Source organism: Lissotriton helveticus, chromosome 2_1, assembly GCF_964261635.1.
Source record: "Lissotriton helveticus chromosome 2_1, aLisHel1.1, whole genome shotgun sequence".
NCBI classification, from domain to species: Eukaryota; Metazoa; Chordata; class Amphibia; order Caudata; family Salamandridae; genus Lissotriton; species Lissotriton helveticus.
Window position 1 is genome coordinate 1,410,102,012 of NC_136059.1, and position 25,902 is coordinate 1,410,127,913.

Genomic DNA, 25,902 nt, shown 5'->3' on the forward strand with positions numbered 1-25,902 from the left:
ATAATTCCCATGCTAGTATGAGTATTCCCAATTTTGAAAATGTGCAATTATATACTGTTTCTGAATTCTATAATTTGTACCCAATTCAGAAATACATAGGTGTCTTTCATACAAATTTTTCCATGTATACATTTTCCAAGACAAAGTGCTCTATACCCAGTAAATGAAAAAATACCATTGCAAGTTGCTGCTCAGTTTTTGGATCTGCGTTCGTCGGGTTCTTGGTGAAACTACAAGTCCTATATATCCCCACAACCAGGAAGGTCTAACGGATGTAACGGTATATTGCTTTCCAAGAGCTGTCAAAATTAGAAAAAGTTATAGGTGAAAACGGTGAGACAAAAGGCTGTTTTTTTCAACAAATTTTCAATTATTCCAATATTTAACTGTTAGTTTCTATAAAGAACCCTTCATGGATTTAGACAAATGACCCCTTTCTGAATTCAAAATTTTGTCTACTTTTCGAAAATGTACAGCTTTCCAGGATCCATTATTGCTTTCAAACTCATTTCTACCATTAACTGGAAGGAGGTGGAAAGCTCTAAAAATAGCAAAAATAGGCTATGTCCCAGAAAAATGTCAAAACTGTGTGAAAAATGTCGGTTCTCTGACAAAAGACTGTCATTCCCTGAAAGCTGAGAAAATGTAAATTTCAGCCCTACAAACCCTTTTTTGATAACATTTTCAGGGAAAAACCAAGAGGCTTTCATTTGCAGCCTGTTTTTCCCATTTTTCTGAAAAAAACAAAAAAATCACTATATTTTGGTTAATTTCTGGGACCCCTCCAAGGGAATCCACAAACCCTGGGTGCCTTTAGAATCCACATGATGTTGGAAGAAAAGGATGCAAATTTGGCGTGGATACCTTATGTGGTCAAAAAGTTACAAGGGCCTAAGCGCCCACTACCGCAAAACGCCAAAAAAAGCCTTAGCACAGGAGGGAAAAGGCCTAGCAGCGAAGGGGTTAAACAAGGTAAAATGGGCTTAAAACCGTTTTTCACATTTATTTGGCTTGTAAGTCCCTAGTAGTGTGGTACTACTTTTACTTAGTTCCTGTAAATGTACTTCTACTAGTGGAACTGCAGAATGTATGGTGCCACCCACTTAAGTTGCCTTTTTTAAACATGTCTCAGGTTTGCCATTGCAGCTTGTGTGTGCAGTTTTGAATTGCCATTTCCACTTGGAAAAATAAACCTTTTGGCAAGTCCAAAACCCCCTTTTTAATACATATAGGTCACCCCTAGGGTAGACCCTGAACAACCCACAGGGCAGGGTGTATTGTATTAAAAATGTTGGACATGTACTTTACGTCCTAATAGTGAAAAACAATCACATTTATTTTTCACTATTGCAAGGCCTACCTCTCACATCAATTAACATTGAGTAACCTTATTACATAAATAAATGATCAATTTTATTTTGGAGCAGGTGGCAAGTTCATGTTTGGTGTCTGAGGAAATGTAATTTACAACCCTGTTTAATGGTAAAGCCAGATTTTAAATCACAGTTCTAAAAAATGACACTTTTAGAAATGTTCCATTTCATTTTCCTGCCCTAACCATTTTGCACAATAGAGGGTCGGGGTGTTGGCAGGATGGGACATCCTGACTTGATTAGGGGGGTGTAACTGTAACTTTTGGGACTGGAGACAAACTGCCTGGGACCAGCACAAGAAGGCAGGAAATTGCAGACACATCTGTACGGGTAAGACTCCAGAAGATTCCTCCTCTTCAAAGTGGGCATCAGAAATAAAAAGGGGACCTCCAGACCGACTCCTCTGCAGAGTCCTGGACCTGTGGACACTATAGAAGAGGGACTTCCGAGCTAACCTCCTGCATACGACTTGCCTGGACCTACAACTGGATCTGTCTGAGATCTGTCCTGATGTCTGAGAAGGAAGACTGGACCTGCACCTTCATCCCAGGGTGAAATCACCCAACAGGTCAGCTGACTAACCTGCTGTTCTGAGCTAGAGGGACACAATATTCTCCAGAAGTCTCCCTACACCTGCCCAACTGAATCTGCAGCACTTGACCTGCCTTGATCAGCAACTGGACCTGTTGAGCCCTGCTGGCCTCTGCTGCAATGAGTTCCTGATCCCCAATAGGTGCCTTCCAGGTACTGGACCATTGGTGTGGCATCAGTTGAGCTCCTCCTTCAAGAAAATGGGAAATACTAAGGTTTTGGGCTCTTAACAACATCTTGCCACCTGCTCTAACAGTCAAGGGATGCTCTTTTCAACCCGCCTCTTTTGGCTACAGCGACTGCCAATGATAACCAGCAACATTAGACATGCAATTAGCTTTACAGCATCAACAACTCTGTGGCCACCATTGTGAATCTCCTGCGATGACCGTCTGCAACACCCAGCCTGCTCTTTGCACAATATCGATGACCATCAGCAATGCTATCCCTGTTCCTTGTGGCCTCCTCCACTGTAAACGGACTCCTCCTGCTGGACATTAGAAAGTATATTTTTCAGCTGGACTAACCTGGTCCCAGTATCCGACTGCACTCCTTCACGGTCAATCTGAAATTTCACCCTGACTTGCACCACATGATAACCGCGAGTGGCTCTTAGTGCTTTTTGGTGGTTTACTTACCTTAAAGCTTTCAAATTGTGTATCCCCTGATCTACTGATTTGGAGTTTTGTTATTTTGGGGTCAAATAATTTATAGAATTCTACTCTATTCTTCTAAATTGGTGTGGGATTTGTCAAGCATTGTGTTTATACTTTATTACTGTTAGAGTGCTGCCTAACTACTTTAAACATTGCCTGTAAATTAGGAATGACTGCTTTTGTGCCAACAACCAAAAGGTTAAGTACAGGTTAATTTAGAGACTTTTTGTGGTTCACCCTGACAATGTTTGTAGCTGTTTCTTGAGTTGGGGTTCACCCCTCTTCAACCAACAACCCAGTTTCTCACAGTACCCATACTATCATATATTTCAGAGAGTATTTTACAAAAGTCCTTCTCTCTTGCACAGGGGCTTACATTTGGGAGCCAGAAATGCAGTAAAATCCAATTGGTAATACCAGATGTTTTACTATTCTGTGTTCACACATACCTTCTGATACAAATACTACCTCACTTGTGTTGATGAGACTAGTTTTGCAACACAAATCGCCCCAAAATGCAAACAGGAGAATTATGTTGTCCAACAATATAAACCCTTTTTCAGGTATGAGCAGCTACCGATTTTGAGCTCTAGCTCAGTTGCCACTAAGGAAAACCTACCAGACTAGGGTCCAGATTCCGATCTCGTTCGGAAAGCATACTGACCGAATCGGTACCGTAATGCTGTCCGTACAACTCGGATCAGGGACATCTGACCAAGGGAGTACGATGGATCCATATGCCGGGTACGATTTGGTAGGACACCCATTGACTTCAATGGGAGTCTGTGTTCCAAACATGAACACAGGTTCCCATTGAAGAAATGGGTGGCTGGGAAAAATTGTGCACCCTGTGGCGGGCACCCCATGGTGCCTGCCTCATTGTGCATGGCTGGAAAGGGGAGTCCCTTGGATACCACCATAGATCCAATTCAGAGGGCCCCAGCTAAAGGGGGGCCTACTACAGACCCCAAAGACCGACTCCGGCAGCCTTTTCATTCCGGGCAAACCAAATCGGAAAGGCTATCCGAATCGTCCATCGCACTCACTAGTTTGGAAACTAAGTCCATAGAGCTGTACGAATCAGCTCCGGAAAGGCTCAACCTCTACGAATGCCTTTCAGGACACATTTGGTCAGCCCTACTGGTTTCCAAACATCATACTTGGTCATTCGGAACTCGGAACAAGTCGGTCCAAAACGCAGCGGAAAAGCTACAACACGTCGCTAGCAAAGCGGAGACACCGCAGGGGAAATTAGTATAACCCCAATGGTCCCGCGGTACAATTCGCTGTTTCCGACCGCCACGGTCGCACACAGGAGTGAATGTGAGAGACAGTGGAAGAGCTGCAGCATAGCCACCGCAGCGATACATGAAAAACATGGTGGACGATACAAAAACACCGCTGCGAAGCCAAATTTTACACAAATCAAAGTAGCCATGCCCCCAAATACACAAAACACATACCAATGAAAAAATAAATGGCAAACAAAAACATACAATTCCCAGGACAACTCCCACAACACACCTGACAGCAAAATCCCATTTGGGCACACCCACACAGCTGAGTATAAAACCAGCGACTCCATCGACCACAATCCTTTGCAACATTCCAGAAGAGAAGGACATACACCAGATCTGACAGGAGAGGCAAATAAACACAGCACACTCAACACCACCACCTCCACCACCACGATCCCCATCACACCAGCACCAACAAATTCCCAGCACACAGCACACCTCACATGCCAACATCACACACACCACCCACACCCCTGCACCCACAAACACTTCAAACACCACACACCATGACATCACAGAAAATGCCCAAATTCACAGAGAGTAAGTTGACGGTCATGGTCGATGAGATAGTGATAGTGGAACCACAACTGTTTGGTAGCCTGGTCCAACAGACACCATTAGCCACGAGGACACAAATGTGGGAAAGGATTGTACAAAGGGTCAATGCAGTAGGGACCACCCCGCAATCCTAGAAGGAGATCATTAAGCGGTGGCATGATCTCAAGAGGGTTGTCAAAAAGAGGAGAAGCAAGAACCGGGAGCTGGCTGAGAGGACTGGCGGTGGCCCTCCCATTCCACCAAAAATATTCACAACATGGGAGGAGAAGGTGCTTGCCATACTGCATCCCGAGAGTCTCACAGGAGTAGCCGGGGGAGTGGAGGCTGGTGAGTACAAACCAATGTTAACCAACACACTGATAAGTACTTCCTTGCACAACCCAAACACCATTGCATTGTCCACCCTCACCTAACAGGTAGCTAGCCATCTTGCTTGTGAGGTCTGTTTGGGGGAGGGAGGCCTGCACCACTATTCCCACCATGCCCCCGGTCCCACAGTCTACCAAGATGGAGCCCTCCCTCCCTTCCAGAAGCATGTGTGAGCCATTACATTGTTCACCTTCATCTAACAGGTAGGTAGCCATCTTGCTTGTGAGGTCTGTTTAGGGGAAGGGAGGCCTGTACTACTACTCCCACTATGCACCGTGTCCCACAGCCTACCAAGATGGAGCCCTCCCTCCCACCCAGAAGCATGTGTCACCCATTGCATTGTTCTCCCACTCAGAAGCATGTGTCAGCCATTGTAGCCATCTTGCTTGTGAGGTCTGTTTGGGGGAGGGAGGCCTGCACTACTACTCCCACCATGCCCCCTGTCCCACACCCCAGCAGCAGGGAGTACTCCCTCCCACCCAGAAGCAGTTGGAGGACATTGCACTGTTCACCCTCACCTAACAGGTAGGTATCCATCACAATGTGCAACACTTGTCAACAAACAGAGTTCTGTATACGTTCACTGGTGAAATGTCACTGCCACATTTCCACACACAGGTGACTCCACATATGCCTGTCTGTCCCATCCGCACATAGCCCTTCACAACAACAGCAATCACACCAGACAATGTACAAGTTGTACCTCATCACACACCTTCAAGGGAAGTAGCAAGTGATGAGCTGTTGATGGATGTCAACTCCTTCCTCCTCTCCACTGTCCTCATCACTGGACTCAGGTCCTTGAGCATGCGGTGGCCTTGGGTCCTCACCTTCGTCCAGGAGCAGGGGAATACCCTTGTTAATGGCCATGTTGTGGAGCATAGAGCATGCCACAACGATCTTGCAGACCTTCCCAGGCAAGTATGCCAGTGCACCTCCTGTCCTATCAAGGGATCGGAATCTTGATTTGAGCAGGCCAAAGGTTCACTCAATGACACGACGGGTCCTGCCATGGGCCTCATTGTACCTGATGTCAGCCGGGGTCCTGGGATTCCGTAGTGGGCTCAGCAGCCATGGACGGCTGGGATATGCTGAGTCACCTAGGAATGACAAACACACATTGCAATGTTGCACAGGCAGAGGGCAGCAGGTCACACACACAGCACACCATATCACTAGGCATACTCACCCACAATCCAAGCACGCTCGGGAAGCAGATTTACCATCATCCGGGGCACAATGCTGTTCCTCAGGATGTACGAATCATGGGCTGAGCTGGGGTATCTGGCACACACATGCGATATGGTCATGTCCGCAAAGCACACCACCTGCACATTGATAGAGTGATAATGTTTACGATCCCAAAAAATGTGCTCACTCGCCTGTAGTGGCACCAGACCGACATGGGTGCAATCGATGGCACCAGCAACATGGGGGATGTGCCCAAGGGGATAGAAGTCACCCTTCACACAGGCCAATTCTGCTCCCCTGGAGAAATGAATGTATAGATCCTTATATAACATCATGGCTGCAAGAACATCCCTCAGCACCAGGCTGAACATGGGTTGCGACATCCCTACAGCACTGGCCATGGTCTCCTGGAAGGAACCAGTTGCAAATAAATGGAGGGCTGCCATCACCTTGTACGTGGGTGTGAATGCTATTGGGTAGTTGTGACGAGGCTGCAGGTGAGGCTCCAACAGATCACAAAGGGCCTTCAGTGTCGGTCTGTTGAGGCGGAATTTGCAGATGATTGCAATATCCTCCATGTCCTCCAGCAGTGTCAAGTGACGTAGGAGATTAGGCCTCCTCCTAGTTAAGATGAAAATGGACACATGTCAATGACAACCATCATTAGATGGCCACAGCACATCCCGTGGAGGATGTCATGGAAAAACAAAGACTGCCCTGAGAAATGCGTGACAAACCAGGTTACATGGGTGGACATTGGAGCCACATAGAGGGCACACCTCTCTATTTACCATACACAAGAGCTGCAAAAAACATGTAGGACAATGTGAATGCACACACACTAAACCCCACATTTTACATATGCATGCCTTGTAGCGTGCCATCCAGCCAATGTGTGTAAAATGAACAAGGCTGTCTCATACTCATGTGCTGTACCTTTCATACCTCAATGCATTATGCAAACTTGGCACACATCCACAACATAATGATCACAGTAGGCGGCAAACCATCAATTGTGTGTATGAGCAGATATAAAAGCACAAGTAAGTAACAACAACACACAGTGAGACAAGCCTTGACAAGGTCAGCACTGACCCAAAAAACATTGATTGCTTTCACATTGTTGAGTCCACTTCAACACTGTCACTGATCATCAACCATCAAATGCAACATTGACATGGCAGGAACCACAGACCAATGTACGTCACACATAGCCAACTATGGCACGTGCGTCCACCTGTGGATTCTATGGAATAATGGCATTGTGTGCACGATGATGTGCCCTTCACCATGTTGCCGCTGTGTACTGTTGAAGTGTTCCCGATGGGCCATTGCATGTGCCCCAAATCGCGGTAGCTACCGCCCTGCACCGGTGGTGTGTCACCAGCACCCCCCTTACACAACTGCGGTAGTCATTGGCATGGAGACATGCTCAAATGGCAGTGGGCATGCCCCACCACCCAAATCGTGGTAGCTATTGCCTGGCCCCGGCGGTGTAACACCAGCACCACCCCCTTCACAAGTGCGGTAGTCATTGGCATGGAGACATGGGAAGATGGCGGTGGGCATGCCCCGCCACCCAAATTGCAGCAGCTACCGCCTGGCTCCGGCGGTGTGACACCAGCGTGGGAGTCATTGGCATGGAGACATGGGAAGATGGTGGTGGGCATGCTCCGCCACCCAAATCGCGGTAGCTGCCATCTGGCCCTGGCGGTGTGACACCAGCACCACCCCTTCACAAGTGCGGTAGTCATGGGCATGGAGACATGGGAAGATGGCGGTGGGCATGCCCCGCCACCCCAATCGCGGTAGCTACCGCCTGGCCCCAGCGGTGTGACAGCAGCACCACCCCTTCACAAGTGCAGTAGTCTTTGGGATGGAGACATGGGAAGATGGAGCTGGGCATGCTCCACCACCCAAATCGCGGTAGCTACCGCCTGGCCCCGGCGGTGTGACACCAGCACCACCCCTTACAAATGTGCGATAGTCATTGGCATGGAGACATGTCCACATGGCGGTGGACATGCCTCGCCACCCAAATCGCGGCAGCTAGCGCCTGGCCCCGGCAGTGTGACACCAGCACCACCCCTTACAAATGTGCGATAGTCATTAGCATGGAGACATACCCAAATAGCGGTGGGCATGCCCCGCAATCCAAATCGCGGTAGCTACCGCTTGGCCCCCGTGGTGCATCACCACCATGGAGCATTGCCCACAGCCAATGGGAACGATGATTGCGGTGGCATGATGCAGTTTTGAAAATCGCTTAAGGAGTGCACCGCCACTGTGGAGGCGGTCAATGGATGCTTTTGAATGATGCACCATCGCGGTAGCGTACCCCGAGCACCTGCGGTGCATCACCACCATGGAGCATTGCCTACAGCCAATGGGAACGATGATTGCGGTGGCATGATGTAGTTTTGAAAATCGCGAAAGGCGTGCACCGCCACCGCGGAGGCGGTCATTGGATGCTTTTGAAAGAGACAGAGCTGGACAGCCAATTGCTGCAGCTTGGCACCTAAAAAATGACCCCTGGGGGCTATAAATCTGTGGGAGTGAGCCTCACATTTCCACAGCTCAGAGAGCCTGCTGACTGGGACACTCTCCTGCTTCTGCCTAAAGATCCTGCTGCCTGGGACCCTCTCCTGCTGCTGCCTCAAGATCCTGCTGCCTGGAACTCTCTCCTGCTGCTGCCTGGGACCCCTCACCACTCACTTCCATCCACAGGTGTTTGATGTCCACAGGGATGGCAAGGACAGAGAAGATCCGTGCCAGTCCATTCACCAGCGAGGAGCTAGAGGTCCTTGTGGATGAGGTGCTGGCACAGTACCCAAGGCTGTATGGTGCCCCCAATGTTGTGGTGAGTCATCATGAAGGGAGGTGTAGGGCAGGGGGGGCAGACATGTAGTTGTACTGCTGCAATATGTGCCTGAGGGTGTGGGGTTGTGTCATACACTGACAAACATGCTGTCTCCAGGGTGAAGGAGTGTGTGTGTCCCAATGTCACCGTTTTCCCTGCCTGCAGTTGTATGTGTGAATGGAGTGTGTTACAATGTCAGCCATACAGAGCCACAGGATGTTGGACATGCTGGTGTCAGGACAGTAATTGCTCAGCTGATTGTCTCTGTGCGCCCCTGTTGTCTGACTCAGTGTGAACCCAGAGGCTATGCCCAGTGCCCTCCCACTAAGACGAGATCATATCACTGCACTTACTGTGTCCTTACTCTTGTTCATTCACACTGAAATTACAATATGCAGCATCTCAGCCCTGTATGATTGCACACAACCACACTTATGTAGATTGATATTTTGTTGGTGAGTCCATGTACCCGATGCCACACACATGACATACACATATGTTCACATGACATGCTCATTGAATGCTGCCCAGTCATGCACACAGTGATTCTACACACAGACACAGGTCGATATGTGATGTATGTTGTGGCAAGACATGCATAGGACTGGAGATGTGTGCAAGCCACAGAGGGGGTTCAGTGCAGTCATCCTGCATGTGTGTGAGATTATCAGGCACCCTGTACGCCATAATAAATGCATGCAATCACATCTGCTTGGCCGATGCAGAGTGCCCTTGTGAGGTGTACCCCAGTTTGGGATGGAGGGAGCTAACATTTGGTAATGAGTCTGTGTCTTGCTACTGTACTGATAGATTTTGGTACATGACACTGTGCCATTGATCATTTCCCCTTCTATTCTCCCAAGACTGCAGCTCAAGGTACACCAGCCTAAGGCCGTGTGGAGGGCCATTGCAGCAAAGGTGCAAGCCCTGGGGGTATCTAACCAATGACACACCCACTGCCAGAAGAGGTGGAACGACATCAGCCGGCTGGCAAAGAACGTGGCAGAGATGACATTGGGGCTGCTACCATGCACTAGGCGTTTGGCATGGCGCAACATGACACCACTAATGGGCTGCATCTTGGCGGTGACTCATCCTGAGCTGGATGCACATCTGAAGGAGCATCAGCAGCAAGGCAGGGGTGAGTATTTGGGTACGCTTACTGTGGCTGGGAGCAGATGCATGTTTACAGGGCCAGTGACAGCGGTGGGCCATATGATGTTCGTGGGGTGGTGCTGAGCTGTGTCATGTGGGTGGCTGCTGGGATGGGTGCCAGTGTCATGCATTGGCCCAAACTGGCCTTACAAAGGTGATCCTCCCTGTTGTGCTTTCACATTACCAGATGTGTTAGGATCTACATGGTCATTCAGCATGGTGATAGTGTGGGGAACCTATTAGGGGTGAACAGCAGTGTACACTATCTGAGTGTGACTTAATCTATGCCTACTTAGCATGCACCATGATCGTTGAGGCCCACACATCTGCCAACAATGTGCCCAGGGTACCACATGGTGTTTGGTATGTGCTACTTGCCATTGTGTACTGTCATGTCCTAATAGGTGCATGTTTTGTCCCCTCCTGTTCCCTTAAGGTCTGCCAGTGGTAATAAGTGGTGTCCCCACATCATGTCCCTAGGTGTGGGCAGAGCAAGTTGTGTGTCTGGTACACTACATCCACCGACAGGGTGTTGTGCTGTGTGGCCTTAACATGGCTCAGTCATGGCAGTACTTCAGGGTTACAGGCACTGTTGTGGTCTATGTAGTGTGTTGCTGCAATGTGATTGCAGGGTTTGGTGGTCACCATGTTGATTAGGGCATCTCCTGTACTGCATTGATTGAATTGCTTTATCCTGATGATGACACTAACGCAACCCTGCATCTCTCTCACTCATGCAGAATCGCCAGTGGACACGGAGGAACAGGAGCCGGAAACCAGTGGTGTTGAGAGTAGCACAACATCTGCAGCGGAGTCCAGTGACAAAGAGCTCACCAGCGCATCTGAGGGGGACCGGAGTATGGTGGAGGAATCCGTGCCTGAGACACAGAGTACAACATCATCTGATGCCAGCGGTGATGCATCCATGTTGGCAGGCACAGGGAATGGGGACTCTGCATCATCGTCTACCACACAGCGGCCAGTGCCCACACTCCCATCCACTTCCTAAGGTGCTGCCAGTGTCCGCGTCATTAAGAGAGTACAAGTTAGATTCACACTTGGTACTGCTGAGCCTGCACCTATACCCCCTACTGCCCTCAGTGCTGAGTCTGTAGAGCTCCTGCGTCAGCTTTGTGTGGGCCAGACAGCCGGCTCAATGCCTTCAGTGACCATGACAAGAAATTGGGCCAGGTGGTTGCATACATGTAGGGCATACACTCAGACATGGGTGGCCTACACCGTACAGTCCAGGCTTTGTCGTCCATAGTGACGTCTGCCCTTCAACAAGCACATACTCCCATTCCTGCTCAGGTGCCTTTGTCCATCCCCCAAGTCGGCGGCCACATCGGATGATAGTGACCACGGTTCCCATGTGTCACAGTCACGATACAGCACAAGAAGCACCCAGCCCAAACAACCCAAGCGGGCCCGCCCACAGACACCATCCCCACAGAAGAGCAGAGCCACCACAGAGGGCGAAGACAAGAGCCCGTCAGGAAAGAGCAAGGCCGAAAAAGCAATGAAGCAGACATCAGGCTCCCATGCATCAGAAACATCACCATCAAAGGACTCTTCTGCCTCTAAAACTTCACGCAGGGCTAGGTGTGCAGTGTCTATGCCCACTGAGGAGGTGTTGTATGGCAAGGGTACACCGAGGAAGGGCTCAGTGCCACATTCCCCCACCATATAAACTCCAATTCCAAGCCCAGTGAAGCAGGTGGAGGAGGGCACTGTAGGGCTACTCCTGGCAAACAGGCAAAGGAGGGCACTTTAGGGGGGACACCTGGCAAACAGGCAAAGGAGGGCACTGTAGGGGTACCCCTGGCAAAAAGGCAAAGGAGGGCACTGTAGGTGGGTCACCTGGCAAACAGGGGAAGGTGGTCCAGAGGCAGAGCCAGGCAAAGCGTCCTGCAGGATACAGCACGTCACCAGAGGGAGTGCCAGTGTCTGCACCTGATGCGGGACAGTTGGTGTATGTGCCTGTTGTTCCATCGAAGAAAGAAAGAAAGAAAGAAAAATCAGGAGGCCTCCTAAGTAGACAGATCTGAGACCAGGGGGAAGGTACAATAAACTCTTAGAGTGTCCCTATGGCATATATCCAATGGACAATTGATATAGTCCAGTAGAATATATGTATCTTAGATTGGACTTGTGAACACTCCTATTTTTTAGGTCTAACTAGCAACCACAAAAAAACATTGAACTTACTTATATGTAAGGGAGCTAAACCTTCAGGTACCTGAAGGTTTAGCTCCCTTACATATAAGTAAGTTCAATAGTTTGTTGTGGTTGCTAGCTAGACCTAAAGAATAGGTATGTTCACAAGTATATTAAAGATATTAAATGAAATATACATTTTTAACAATTATTAATTCTTTTTAATTTAATTTTGCTTTTTAGTTCTGTAGCGAGTTGTGGGTTTATAGGGGAATAGGGTGGGAAGTAATATAATTGTAATTAATTAAATATTTGTATTTATTTATTGGTATTTATTTTGAATTTATTGTTACTTACTTTTTTAATTGGTAATTCATTTTTATTAATCGATTAATTGAATAATTATGTTAATTGTATTAATTTGTTTTCCATAGCGGGTTGTGGGTTTATAGGGGAATAGGGTGGGAAGTAATATAATTGTAATTAAGTAAATATTTTTAATTTATTTATTGGTATTAAATTTGTATTTATTGTTAATACATTTTTAATTGGTAATTAATTTTTATTAATTGTTAATTCGTTTTTATTAATTAATTCTTTAATAATTAAGATAATTTAATTAATTTATTTTCTGTAGCAGGTTGTCGGTTTATAGGTGAATAGGGTGGGAAGTAATGTAATTGTAATTAATTGTATATTAAAAATACTTTTTGTGTATTGATAATTAATTTACTGGTAATTAATTATTAAGTGGTATTGTTTGTATTAATAATTCGTTTTTGGTATTGAAAATTAATTAGTTGTTAATTAATTATGAATAGGTAATTGATTTCCAATTACTAATATTTATTTGTATTTCTAATTAATTAATTATTAAATAATATTAAATTGGTAATTAATTTTAATTAATGTTTTATTGGTATTGATATTTAATTTATTTGTATTAATATATTAAATCATTACTTTCCCTACTGTTTAACTCACTGGAGTGGGAATAGTAAGTTTTACCCCTACGCTATCCAACTTTTTCCCTACTGTTGAACTCACTGGAGTGGGAATAGTCATTTTCACCCCTACGCTATCCAATGCTTTCCCTACTGTTCCACTCTCTGGAGTGGGAATAGTAATTTTTACCCTCCCGCTATCCAACGCTTTCCCTACTGTTGCACTCACTGGAGTGGGAATTGTAAATTTTACCCCTACGCTATTCAACGCTTTTCCTACTGTTGCACTCATTGGAGTGGGAATAGTCATTTTTACCCTCCCCCTATTCAACGCTTTCCCTACTGTTGCACTCACTGGAGTGGGAATAGTAATTTTTACCCTCCCACTATCCAAGGCTTTCCCTACTGTTGCACTCTGGGGAGTGGGAATAGTAAATTTTACCACTACGCTATCCAACGCTTTCCCTACTGTTGCACTCTATGGAGTGGGAATAGTCATTTTTACCCTCCCCCTATTCAACGCTTTCCCTACTGTTGCACTCACTGGAGTGGGAATAGTAATTTTTACCCTCCCGCTATCCAACGCTTTCCCTACTGTTGCACTCTGGGGAGTGGGAATAGTAATTTTGACCCCTACACTATCCAACACTTTCCCTACTGTTGCACTCTCTGGAGTGGGAATAGTCATTTTTACCCTCCCCCTATTCAACGCTTTCCCTACTGTTGCACTCTCTGGAGTGGGAATAGTAATTTTTACCCTCCCGCTATCCAACGCTTTCCCTACTGTTGCACTCACTGGAGTGGGAATTGTAAATTTTACCCCTAAGTTATCCAACGCTTTTCCTACTGTTGCACTCATTGGAGTGGGAATAGTCATTTTTACCCTCCCACTATCCAAGGCTTTCCCTACTGTTGCACTCACTGGAGTGGGAATAGTCATTTTTACCCTGCCACTATCCAACGCTTTCCCTACTGTTGCACTCTGGGGAGTGGGAAAAGTAAATTTTACCACTACGCTATCCAACGCTTTCCCTACAGTTGCACTCATTGGAGTGGGAATAGTCATTTTTACCCCTACGCTATCCAACTCTTTCCCTACTGTTGCACTCTCTGGAGTGGGAATAGTAATTGTTACCCTCCCCCTATCCAACACGTTCCCTACTGTTGCACTCACTGGAGTGGGAATAGTAATTTTTACCCTGCCACTATCCAACGCTTTCCCTACTGTTGCACTCTGGGGAGTGGGAATAGTAAATTTTACCCCTACGCTATCCAACGCTTTACCCTACTGTTGCACTCATTGGAGTGGGAATAGTAATTGTTACCCCTACGCTATCCAACGCTTTCCCTACTGTTGCACTCTCTGGAGTGGGAATAGTAATTGTTACCCTCCCCCTAAACACGTTCCCTACTGTTGCACTCACTGGAGTGGGAATAGTAAGTTTTACCCTCCCACTACCCAACGCTTTCCCTACTGTAGCACTTACTGGAGTGGGAATAGTAATTTTTACCATCCCACTATCTAACGCTTTCCCTACTGTTGCACTCTGTGGAGTGTGAATAGTAAATTTAACCCCTACACTATCCAATGCTTTCCCTACTGTTGCACTCATTGGAGTGGGAATAGTAATTTGTACCCCTACGCTATCCAACGCTTTCCCTACTGTTGCACTCTCTGGAGTGGGAATAGTAATTCTTACCCTCCCCCTAACCAACGCTTTCCCTACTGTTGCACTCACTGGAGTGGGACTAGTAATTTTTACCCTCCCATTATCCAACGCTTTCCCTACTGTTGCACTCTGTGGAGTGGAAATAGTAACTTTTTCCCCTACGCTATCCAACGCTTTCCCTACTGTTGCACTCTCTGGAGTGGGAATAGTAATTTTAACCTCTACGCTATCCAACATTTTCTCTACTGTTGCAGTCTTTGGAGTGGGAATAGTAATTCTTCCCTCCCCCTATCCAACGCTTTCCCTACTGTTGCATTCACTGGAGTGAGAATAGTAACTTTTACCCTCCCACTATCCAACACTTTCCCTACTGTTGCACTCTCTGGAGTGGGAATAGTATTTTTTACCCCTACGCTATCCAACGCTTTCCCTACTGTTGCACTCTCTGGAGTGGGAATAGTAATTTTTACCCTCCCGCTAACCAACGCTTTCCCTACTGTTGCACTCTCAGGAGTGGGAACTGTATTTTTTACCCCTACGCTATCCAACGCTTTCCCTACTGTTGCACTCTCTGGAGTGGGAATAGTCATTTTTACCCTCCCGCTATCCAATGCTTTCCCTACTGTTGCACTCCCTAGAGTGGGAATAGTATTTTTTACCCCTATGCTAGCCAACGCTTTCCCTACTGTTGCACTCTCTGGAGTGGGAATAGTAATTTTTACCCCTACGCTATCCAACGCTTTCCCTACAGTTGCACTCACTGGAGTGGGAATAGTAATTTTTACCCTCCCGCTATACAACGCTTTCCCTACTGTTGCACTCACTAGAGTTGTAGTAGTAAATTTTACTCTCCCGCTATCGTATGGTAAAAATATTGGGTATTTTTTTTAATATTACGTTAATATATATATGTATGTATTAAATTGTTTTATTTTTTTTAACCTACATTAATCATTAATTTTAAGGTTATTTAAGTATTTTAAGTATGTTTAAGTTAATTATATTTATTATTTCATTAATGTTCAATTAATTTTAAGACAAAAAAAATTCGAAATTTTGACTAACTATATTTTTTACAGCGATAATTTTGATTCAATAATATTGTACTTACCTGTTTGTAGATAGGAATTTGATATTTTTGCATTCTATATTTTTTCGTCGATATTTTGGTAGGTCTATATTTTGGTATTCTATATTATGTTAGTGATCCGCTGTGTTGGACTCTCCACTGTGCCATGGACACTGGCCCTGTTGCTCTACTGTGTTGTACTCTCCCCTGTGCCATGGACACTAGCCCTGTTGTTCTGCTGGGTTGGACTCTCCCTTGTGCCAGGGACACTGGCCCTGTTGCTCTGCTGTGTTGGCCTATTTCCAGTGCAGCCCTCATGTATTGTTGTGCCACCTGCCATGGACACTGGCCCTGTTGCTCTGCTGTGTTGGACTCTCCCCTGTGCCATGGACACTGGCCCTGTTGCTCAGCTGTGTTGGCCTATTCCAAGTGCAGTCTCTCATGTACTTGCTGTGCCACCTACCATGGACACTGGCCCTGTTGCTCTGCTGTGTTGACCTATTCCCAGTGCAGCCTCTCATGTACTTGCTGTGCCACCTGCCATGGAAACTGGCCCTGTTGCTCTGCCGTGTTGGACTCTCCCCTGTGCCTTGGACACTGGCCCTGTTGCTCTACTGTGTTGTACTCTCCCCTGTGCTATGGACACTGGCCCTGTTGCTCTACTGTGTTGGACTCTCCCCTGTGCCATGGACACTGGTCCTGTTGCTCTGCTGTGTTGGCCTATTCCCAGTGCAGCCTCTCATGTACTTGCTGTGCCACCTGCCATGGACACTGGCTCTGGTGCTCTGCTGTGTTGGACTCTCCCCTGTGCCATGGACACTGGCCCTGTTGCTCTGCTGTGTTGGCCTTTTCCCAGTGCAGCCCCTCACGTACTTGCTGTGCCAACTGCCATGGACACTGACCCTGTTGCTCTGCTGTGTTGGACTCTCCCCTGTGCTATGGACACTGGCCCTGTTGCTCTACTGTGTTTTACTCTCCCCTGTGCCATGGACACTGGCCCTGTTGCTCTGCTGTGTTGGACTCTCCCCTGTGCCATGGACAATTGCCCTGTTGCTCTACTGTGTTGGACTCTCCCTTGTGCCATGGACACTGGCCCTGTTGCAGTCTCCCCTTTGCAGCCTCTCATGTACTTGCTGTGCACCCTGCCATGGACACTGGACTTCCTGTTTGGAGTTTGCCTGTGCAGAATATCTTGCATATGATCAGTATTTTTTACCTTGCTCTTGTCTACTGTTGTTCTACTATCACATCTGTGCAATATGTGAATAAAGACAGTTACTCCTGTTCTCTGTTTTGTCAGTGTCCCTGCTGATTAAAGTTTTTTTGTGTGCATTTGATTGCCTGTGCCCCATGCTCTATGTGTCACTTCAACAGTGCCAAGCTCTTTGTCCGCATCATATTTTTATACAGGAGCGACAGGGTCTTCAGTCTATTCAGACACTGATACTAGTGTTATCAATGATGGCTATTTTACCAGTCATGCAGTACTCTTTTTAGTGGCTTGCTATTGTTGACTACATTGTTGACATGTCAGGTTGGGGGACACTGCCAGCACAGGGTGATATGCTGTGCACAGGTTTGCATGCAGGCTGGGCAATGTCATGATGTATGTGTGTTAATCCTTTATGTGTGCCCAGCTGTGTATGTGTATGGTCATCTTGTGTTTGCCCTTAGTCCTGGTCCCATGGCCTACTTGGGATATGTGGTCTTGGGTAGTCAAGAGGTGTGCAGTGTGTAGGGTATGTTCAGTTCAGTTCATAAGTCTTTATTTCGATAATAAAATCATAAAAGACAGAAAAATCAACGACATTCGATACAAAATTATTATCAAAAGGTCCATCTTTACAAACAATTTTTTAAAAGTGATATTAAACAATGTAAAAAGACTTATAACAGTGCAAAAAAAGCTTGTGACAATATAAAAGTACATTGGCAGCAATTCCTTATAAAAAATCATTACAAAGATAAAATCATTTCAAGTTTCGGATACATTTATTTTCCTAGATCGAATAACCCATGCCCACCCAAGAAATTTAGCAAGGCCTACCACAACCAGCTCAGAGGTATTTGTTCGGAATATCTTCAGAGCTTCAGCACTCCCTTTAATTCCCAAACTGCAACAGGTCGGCCTGAGCCATTTCGGTCTGGGTACATGGTATGCTGGGCATGCGAAAAGGAAGTGGCCCATGCTCTCCGAATGAGTTGGACAGAAGGGACAAAGATCACAAGAATTAGCAAACTACTTCGATGTAAAGGAATTAATGGGTAAAGATCCGACACGGAATTGATGGTATAGTTTCAGGTCAAGGGTCTTTGTGATCACATCCCAATAAGTTTCCAAGGAGGGGGTCACTTTAAGGGTCAAGAAGAGGCCAGTTAGACTGATGGAATCGTCTGACTGGACTACAAAAGAATGTTTAACTGATGCCCAATACATATCTTTAAGGTCCTGTTTGGAGGGGAACAGAGAAGTCCCCGGACAGATCCATAACTGACTGAGGCCCATCTCTTCTAAAACCATTTTCACTTCCCTCAGCCATGCAATATTTGAAGCTCCCAATGTTGATTTTATCTCGGCAAGTTCGCTGGCGAATAAGCTGAGATCTGGAGAAGTCCAGATCCGTCGCCACAAGGCCACCGAACGATACCGTGCTAACTCTTTGATGGGTTTAACGCCCAGATCTAATAACATTGGTTTCGTGGGTGTGGATTGGGGGGGGCTTATCAGATTCCGCAAAAATTTATTTTGGACTTTGGTCAAAAGGTTTAAATCTTTAAAACCCCAGACGTCAGCACCATACAAAATGGCAGCATTGATTTTGGCATCATAGATCTTAAGTACTGGAGCAATACGTTTAGTATAGGATTTCTTGTGCTCCTGAATTAAGCAACCAGTGAGGCGTGCAAATTTTAGGTATAGAGCCTCAATCTGGGGTTTCCAAGTGAGGCGGTAATCTAAGGTCACACCCAAGTAGCTCATTGCCTCGACTTGTTCAACACTATCACCATTTAAACTAACTGTGCTTTTGATGGGACGATTTTTACTAAAGACCATAAATTTGGTCTTGTTAATGTTGATTTGTAAGTCATTTGTCCTGCAGAATTCATCAAATCTATTGAGTGCGGTCTGTAACCCTTTTCGAGTTTTAGAAAGGAGCAACGTATCGTCGGCAAAAATAAGCATCGGATACTTGGTTCCTCCCAAACTAGGTGCATCTTTTGGGGTGTTAGCAAAGAACGCGACTACTTGATTAATAAACAGGAGGAAAAGGGTAGGGGCCAGCACACAGCCCTGCCGGACTCCACGTGTAACTGGAAAGCTGTCAGTCACCTGCCCTTGCTTCCCCCATCTCACCCTTGCAAAATTGCCCTCATGTAATCTGATTACTAAATTCAGAAGATCAGACGGCATGCCCATGGAGTTTAAAGCATTCCACATTTTACCCCTGGGCACCAGGTCGAAGGCCGACTTAAGGTCCACAAAGGCGGCATAAATTGCTCCTCCACCTATCTGGACAAACTTCCAGTACAACATGGTTAACCTGAAGACCTGATCTATTGTACTGGTTCCAGATCTAAATCCGGCTTGCATGGGTGATAAGATGTTAGCCTGATCCATCCACCCCTGGATTCTTACAAGGATCATCCTAGCAGTTATTTTTTGAATTGTGTCGATCAAACTGATCGGGTGGTAATTACCCGGGGCCGAGCGGTCACCTTTTTTAAAAATGGGTAAAATCTCCGCCCCTTTCCAGGAGGCCAGGATCCTTGCCCCTTTGGCAATAGCATTGATGAGCATAGTTATATAGGGGACCCAGATATGTGAATTAATTTTAAAAAGATCTGCCGGTATCACGTCCATTCCTGGAGCTTTCCCTGACTGCACCATACCAAGGGCTGACTCTGCCTCTGAATAGGTGAAAGTTAGGAAAGGGCACGAGTTATCAGATGGAAAATCCAACTTCATATGCTCTGTAGATTGCGCGGGGATTAAAGCCCTAAACTGGGAGGAGTAAAAAGTTACCCAGTCAGCTGGAGAGACATGGTTAACTGGAATTCTGGAATCCGGATTAAGACCCCACTTAACGGTTTCCCAAAACCTAATATGATTAGATGACTGGCACGCCATATGGAGCTCTAACCAGAGCTGCTCGTCCCATTCTTTCTTGGCGGTCCATTGGACTCTTTTGTATAACTGGCGCGCTGTTTTGATGTCACTAATGACACGAGTTTTAATCGCCTTAATCAGACCACCATGTGCCTCCCTACAACTCTTGTTGTACCATGTGTGTTGGTGTTCTAAAACCTTATCCTTCTTTAGTTTAAACGGTTTGGTTAATAGAATTTTGAGTTTAGAAAAACATTGTTCGTGGAGATCACTGATCTGGGTAAAGTCCTCCGAGGGAAGATTAAGGGCTTCCATCTTAATAAGGGCCGTCGAGGCTTCCTGTTCTATACCTCTTATAATGGAGGGGTCTTCAAGTACCCTAGACCATCTAACTCTTCTTCTATCATTGGTCAGAGTGGCTTCAGACGTTAGACAGAGGTTTTTAAGAGGTTCACCTCTATTCCCATCGATCTTCAAGGATAGCGAAAGGGGATTATGGTCGCTCTCTGGTCGTACTACTACCTCCATGTCAATCACTAGTGACCAGAATTCTATTTTAATCAAGATATAGTCTATTCTGCTTGCGCAGACCTTGTCAGATTGTGTGCGCCCATTTACTGCTCTAAAACGCCGTTCAAGACACAGCCCTAGCCAGAGGAGTGCCGCTTCGGTGGCCTTCACACCCCTATCCATAAGTAGAGGTGGGACGCCCCAAACAGCATCTTCCTCGACCCCCAGATCCTTACCCACACTAAACAAAGGTTCAAATGAACAATTAAAATCCCCAGTTAAAAAAATAAGTTTGTTCCCACCTATTTCATCAAGCAACTGGTCTAAATCCTCCAGAATAATGGGCCGACAACCACCTGGCCGTCCACGGGCATATATATTAATAATTATTATGTCCTGTTTATCTACCCTACTGAGTGTGATCCCTAAGAGGTCAGGACTAGCCACTGTGAGTTCAGATGGTCTATACCCAATAGACTGTCTTACCCAAACCACTAGTCCTCCCGAGGCTCTCCCCCTAGGGCCCTGAATCTCTGGTTTAAAAAAATTCAAATAACCTACTCGATGTATAGGGTCGGGAGCCCAGCTCTCCTGGAAGATAATGATGTCAAAGGAATCTATAAAAGTTGCCCAGTCTACTGAGTCAACTCGACCCTTTAACCCCGCTATGTTCCAAGAGAGAACCTTAAGTGAATCAATTGAACCAAGGGAAAGAGTAGGCTCCAGGTCACACAATTCCTCCTCAATAGATGTAACTAGTCTCATTGGAGTGTCCAATATCTGTTCAGATGAATTAGGGTTTACAGTGTCATTTCCTATTTCGGGAACACACTCATTGATATCCTGATCTAACTCATAACTCTTCAACTTAGTACTCATGGTTGTAGAACATGTATACACTGGCCCTAGGTCATGATGCAGTCAATCAATACCCTCAAGACCAGACAATGATTCATACCGATTAGACAAACAGGGATAAAAAGGGGAGTTAGGTGTCCTCTCTGCTGTGTACCTCCCTGCATGTCTATGCGTATGGAAGAGTGAGGGGGGTGGAGCACCGGGCCACTTAGGATAAAAATATTTCAGGCCCAGGGATTGCACATCCCACATCCTCCAAAAGCGTGCTTCTCTGCGAATGTGGTCTACTACCCATGGGTCTCGAAAGTTTATGAGAATACAATCGCCTTCTAAATCCTTCTTACAGTAACCCACCCAATCTACTCTGCGAACAGTCAGGATCTTAGTTGAAGATGTGGGTGGTAGGGGGCGATTTTTATTAAGCCAAAAGGCGACTTTGTTCATAAGGTCATCATGAGATTCTGAATGACCCTCCCTGAGAGGAGCAACGCCTGTGAGAACAATAATATAAGGCGTAGCATCTATGGGTAAGTCCGCCAGTGTTGGTCCTCTTTTCAATACATTTCTAGGGGGTTGGGTAGAGTGGATTTTGTTATTGGTGTTAGTTTTTCGCCCAACTGCAACACTGGGAGTCCCTAAAGATGGTAAGTGAGGTTTGGTTGCTCCCTTGTTAACATTCTTAGCCTGTATATTAGTTGCCATGTTGGACCTTGGTTGCAGCGAGCCATTAGATTTAGAACTAGCCCTCTCAGGTATTGGTGGGCGGGCCCCGAAAGTAATAGGACCCTCTCCGGGAAGTTTACTATGGGGTTGCCTAACAGATGGAGGAGCCTGGATGGAGGTAGGTTTATTCCCCTGGGTCTTAGTGTTTCTATCAATGGCAGTGGCCTGTTGAATAGCTTGGGCGTCCGCCAGTTGATTGAGTAGGCGACAATTGGTAGTAACAAGAGTCTCAAGACTATCTAATTTTAAATTCATCAACCTGGTTCTTTCCAGGACCGGTAGCAAAAGGGTCTTGAAGAGAACCTCCATTTTGGAAAGTAAGTCAATATCACTACTACCCATACTTTTTGGGAAAACTTTCATAACCACTGAAGGACCTAGAAGAGAAACATCATGGTCACTAGAAGGTGGGGTCTTATTAGTGACACTAGTTGCATCATGAATGTTTGCTGTCAACATGTCATTTGCCATTTTAGGTAGTTTAGATACACCCCCTCTCTGGTGTTCCCTGTTTCGCTTCCTTTTGCCAGCTTGATTATTATGCGGGGATTCATCTTCAATAGAAGAGGCTAGAAGGTAAGGGCTATTAGACAAAATACTATCTTCATCCCCACTCCCTTGTGTATCATACCTTTCACTGTCGTCACTGCAATGTAACGGCGAAGGACCTTCGGCTCCACAATGAACATCCACCACAACAGGAATAATATTAGAACTTTGAGCAGGCAGGGATATAGGTAATGGGCTAGTGACAGAAGCAAGTGGCCCCAAGGATGAACGCTTCCCATTTACAAGGTCTAATGACAGTCTTTTCTCTGTGTAGGCTATCTCTTTTTCCAGTATACCTGTTGCCTTTGTGATGAAGGCATCCAAAGGACCGGAAACCACCCCTTTAGGGGTCTGCAGAATAACAGATCGATCTTTTCCAGAGCGAAGAGGCATACTGACTGAGAAGTGAGTTACAAGTGAAATGGATAGCCGTAAGCAGGGACCAGGGAATCTGGCCCAACCCAACCATGGCCGACCTCGGACGGCCTCAGACGGCCCGCCCTTTGCCCGGGCTTCGCTCCGGGCGCTCCCGCGCAGCGGGTGCACGACCTTCTAAAAGTAACAGAGGAAAGGCGTGATTGGCGGGGGGGGTGGGGCCGGCAGGGAGAACAGCCCAGGTGAAAAAGATCAGGCACGCAGGGACTCCTGGTCCACGGAGTCCCTGCCTTCAGCTCGCAGCCCTGCCGAGATCCGCTAGACGCCCCTAGCTAACAACAAGGTACCCCACTCTGGCAGCAGCAGCTCCCGCGGTTATGACTGCGCTGCGGGACCCGCGGAGCGGGTCCGGCGAGTTGCTACGTTGGTCCCAGGGGTCAATGGCGCCAGGAAAGTGAGCAGCAGCAGGTATGTAGGAAAGGTGGCGAAATGTGGTTCAAGCGGTCCCACCAGCAAAGTCTAAGTGCTCGCGTTTATCTCCGTGGGCGGGGGGGCGGGGTCGGCAGGGAGAGCAGCCTAGGTGAAAAAGATCAGGCACGCAGGGACTCCTGGTCCACGGAGTCCCTGCCTTCAGCTCGCAGCCCTGCCGAGATCCGCTAGACGCCCCTAGCTAACAACAAGGTACCCCACTCTGGCAGCAGCAGCTCCCCCGGTTACGACCAGGCTGCGGGACCCATGGAGCGGGTCCGGCGAGTTGCTGCGTTGGTCCCAGGGGTCTATGGCGCCAGGAAAGTGAGCAGCAGCAGGTAGGTAGGAACAGTGGTGAAATGTCGTTCAAGCGGTTCCACCAGCAAAGTCCAAGTGCTCGCGTTTATCTCTGTGGGCGGGGCCGGCAGGGAGAGCAGCCCAGGTGAAAAAGATCAGGCACGCAGGGACTCCTGGTCCACGGAGTCCCTGCCTTCAGCTCGCAGCCCTGCCGAGATCCGCTAGACGCCCCTAGCTAACAACAAGGTACCCCACTCTGGCAGCAGCAGCTCCCGCGGTTACGACCGCGCTGCGGGACCCGCGGAGCGGGTCCGGCGGGTTGCTGCGTTGGTCCCAGGGGTCTATGGCGCCAGGAAAGTGAGCAGCAGCAGGTAGGTAGGAACAGTGGCAAAATGTGGTTCAAGCGGTCCCACCAGCAAAGTCCAAGTGCTCGCGTTTATCTCCGTGGGCGGGGGGGCGGGGCCGGCAGGGAGAGCAGCCCAGGTGAAAAAGATCAGGCACGCAGGGACTCCTGGTCCACGGAGTCCCTGCCTTCAGCTTGCAGCCCTGCCGAGATCCGCTAGACGCCCCTAGCTAACAACAAGGTACCCCACTCTGGCAGCAGCAGCTCCCGCGGTTATGACCGTGCTGCGGGACCCGCGGAGCGGGTCCGGCGAGTTGCTGCGTTGGTCCCAGGGGACTATGGCGCCAGGAAAGTGAGCAGCAGCAGGTAGGTAGGAACAGTGGCGAAATGTGGTTCAAGCGGTCCCACCAGCAAAGAGCAAGTGCTCGCGTTTATCTCCATGGGCGGGGGGGCGGGGCCGGCAGGGAGAGCAGCCCAGGTGAAAAAGATCAGGCATGCAGGGACTCCTGGTCCACGGAGTCCCTGCCTTCAGCTTGCAGCCCTGCCGAGATCCGCTAGACGCCCCTAGCTAACAACAAGGTACCCCACTCTGGCAGCAGCAGCTCCCGCGGTTACGACCGCGCTGCGGGACCCGCGGAGCGGGTCCGGCGAGTTGCTGCGTTGGTCCCAGGGGTCTATGGCGCCAGAAAAGTGAGCAGCAGCAGGTAGGTAGGAACAGTGGCGAAATGTGGTTCAAGCGGTATGACTTTGTGGTGGGTGTGGATGTGTCTGTGCCCCTGGATTGTGAGAGACACACATGTGTCACCCAGGAGTTGTGTGCCTGTTGTTTGGATTGTTCTGCCCTGTGGATATGGTTGTATGCACGTGTGAGTTGCCTTTTGTGCACTGTGCAAAGTGTTGGTGTGTCCATGCTGTTCTGTCTGACTCTTCCTTGTTGTTTTGGTCACTTATGAGTGTGCATAGAGTGTGACTTGCACATCAGTGTTGTGTTTGATCATCAATGTGTCTTGAGTGTGTTTGTGTGGACTGTGTAGTGTTGCTGCTCCACACTGCCATTGTGTTTGTCATGGATTGCAAAGCGGTACAAAAGGGGGTGGTGATGGACGGAGCATCTGAACCAATCAAACACTCACACCCAGTCAACAGATCTAGGTTTAATCCATCACCGTTCTTTAGCCCGCTCTGCCACCCCAGTTCAGACATGGCCATATGCAAATCAGTCTGACCCTGTGCCTCATGGGAACAGTCCAGCCCAAACTGCCAAGCCATGCCTTCCCTGGACCGGAAACTAGCTTCCGAGGACCGGTTTCTGGCATTTCAGTCGTCTTCAGCCCGGCTTGCGTGAATCCAGTGGCAAAGTGAGCAAAGGACTCACATCTGAGCATACCCTGCCAACTTATGGCGAACAAAGCGGTACAAAAGGGGGTGGTGATGGACGGAGCATCTGAACCAATCAAACAGTCACACCCAGTCAACAGATCTAGGTTTAATCAATCACCGTTCTTTAGCCCACTCTGCCACCCCAGTTCAGACATGGCCATAGGCAAATCAGTCTGACCCTGTGCCTCATGGGAACAGTCCAGCCCGAACTGCCAAGCCATGCCTTCCCTGGACCGGAAACAAGCTTCCGAGGACCAGTTTCTGGCATTGCAGTCGTCTTCAGCCCGGCTTGCGTGAATCCAGTGGCAAAGTGAGCAAGGGACTCACGTCTGAGCATACCCTGCCAACTTATGGCGAACAAAGCCGTACAAAAGGGGGTGGTGATGGACGGAGCATCTGA

At 47.6% G+C, this 25,902-nt stretch overlaps 1 long non-coding RNA gene across 1 annotated transcript in view; it reads right to left on the bottom strand.

Annotated features, from left to right (window-relative positions):
* The window catches only part of LOC144818690 (uncharacterized), a 406,168-nt gene that overhangs the window by 26,870 nt on the left and 353,396 nt on the right, over nt 1–25,902 (bottom strand). The window contains exon 4 of the long non-coding RNA XR_013607153.1: nt 176–299. This is a non-coding gene — a long non-coding RNA (uncharacterized LOC144818690). The remainder of the gene's footprint in view (nt 1–175; nt 300–25,902) is intronic.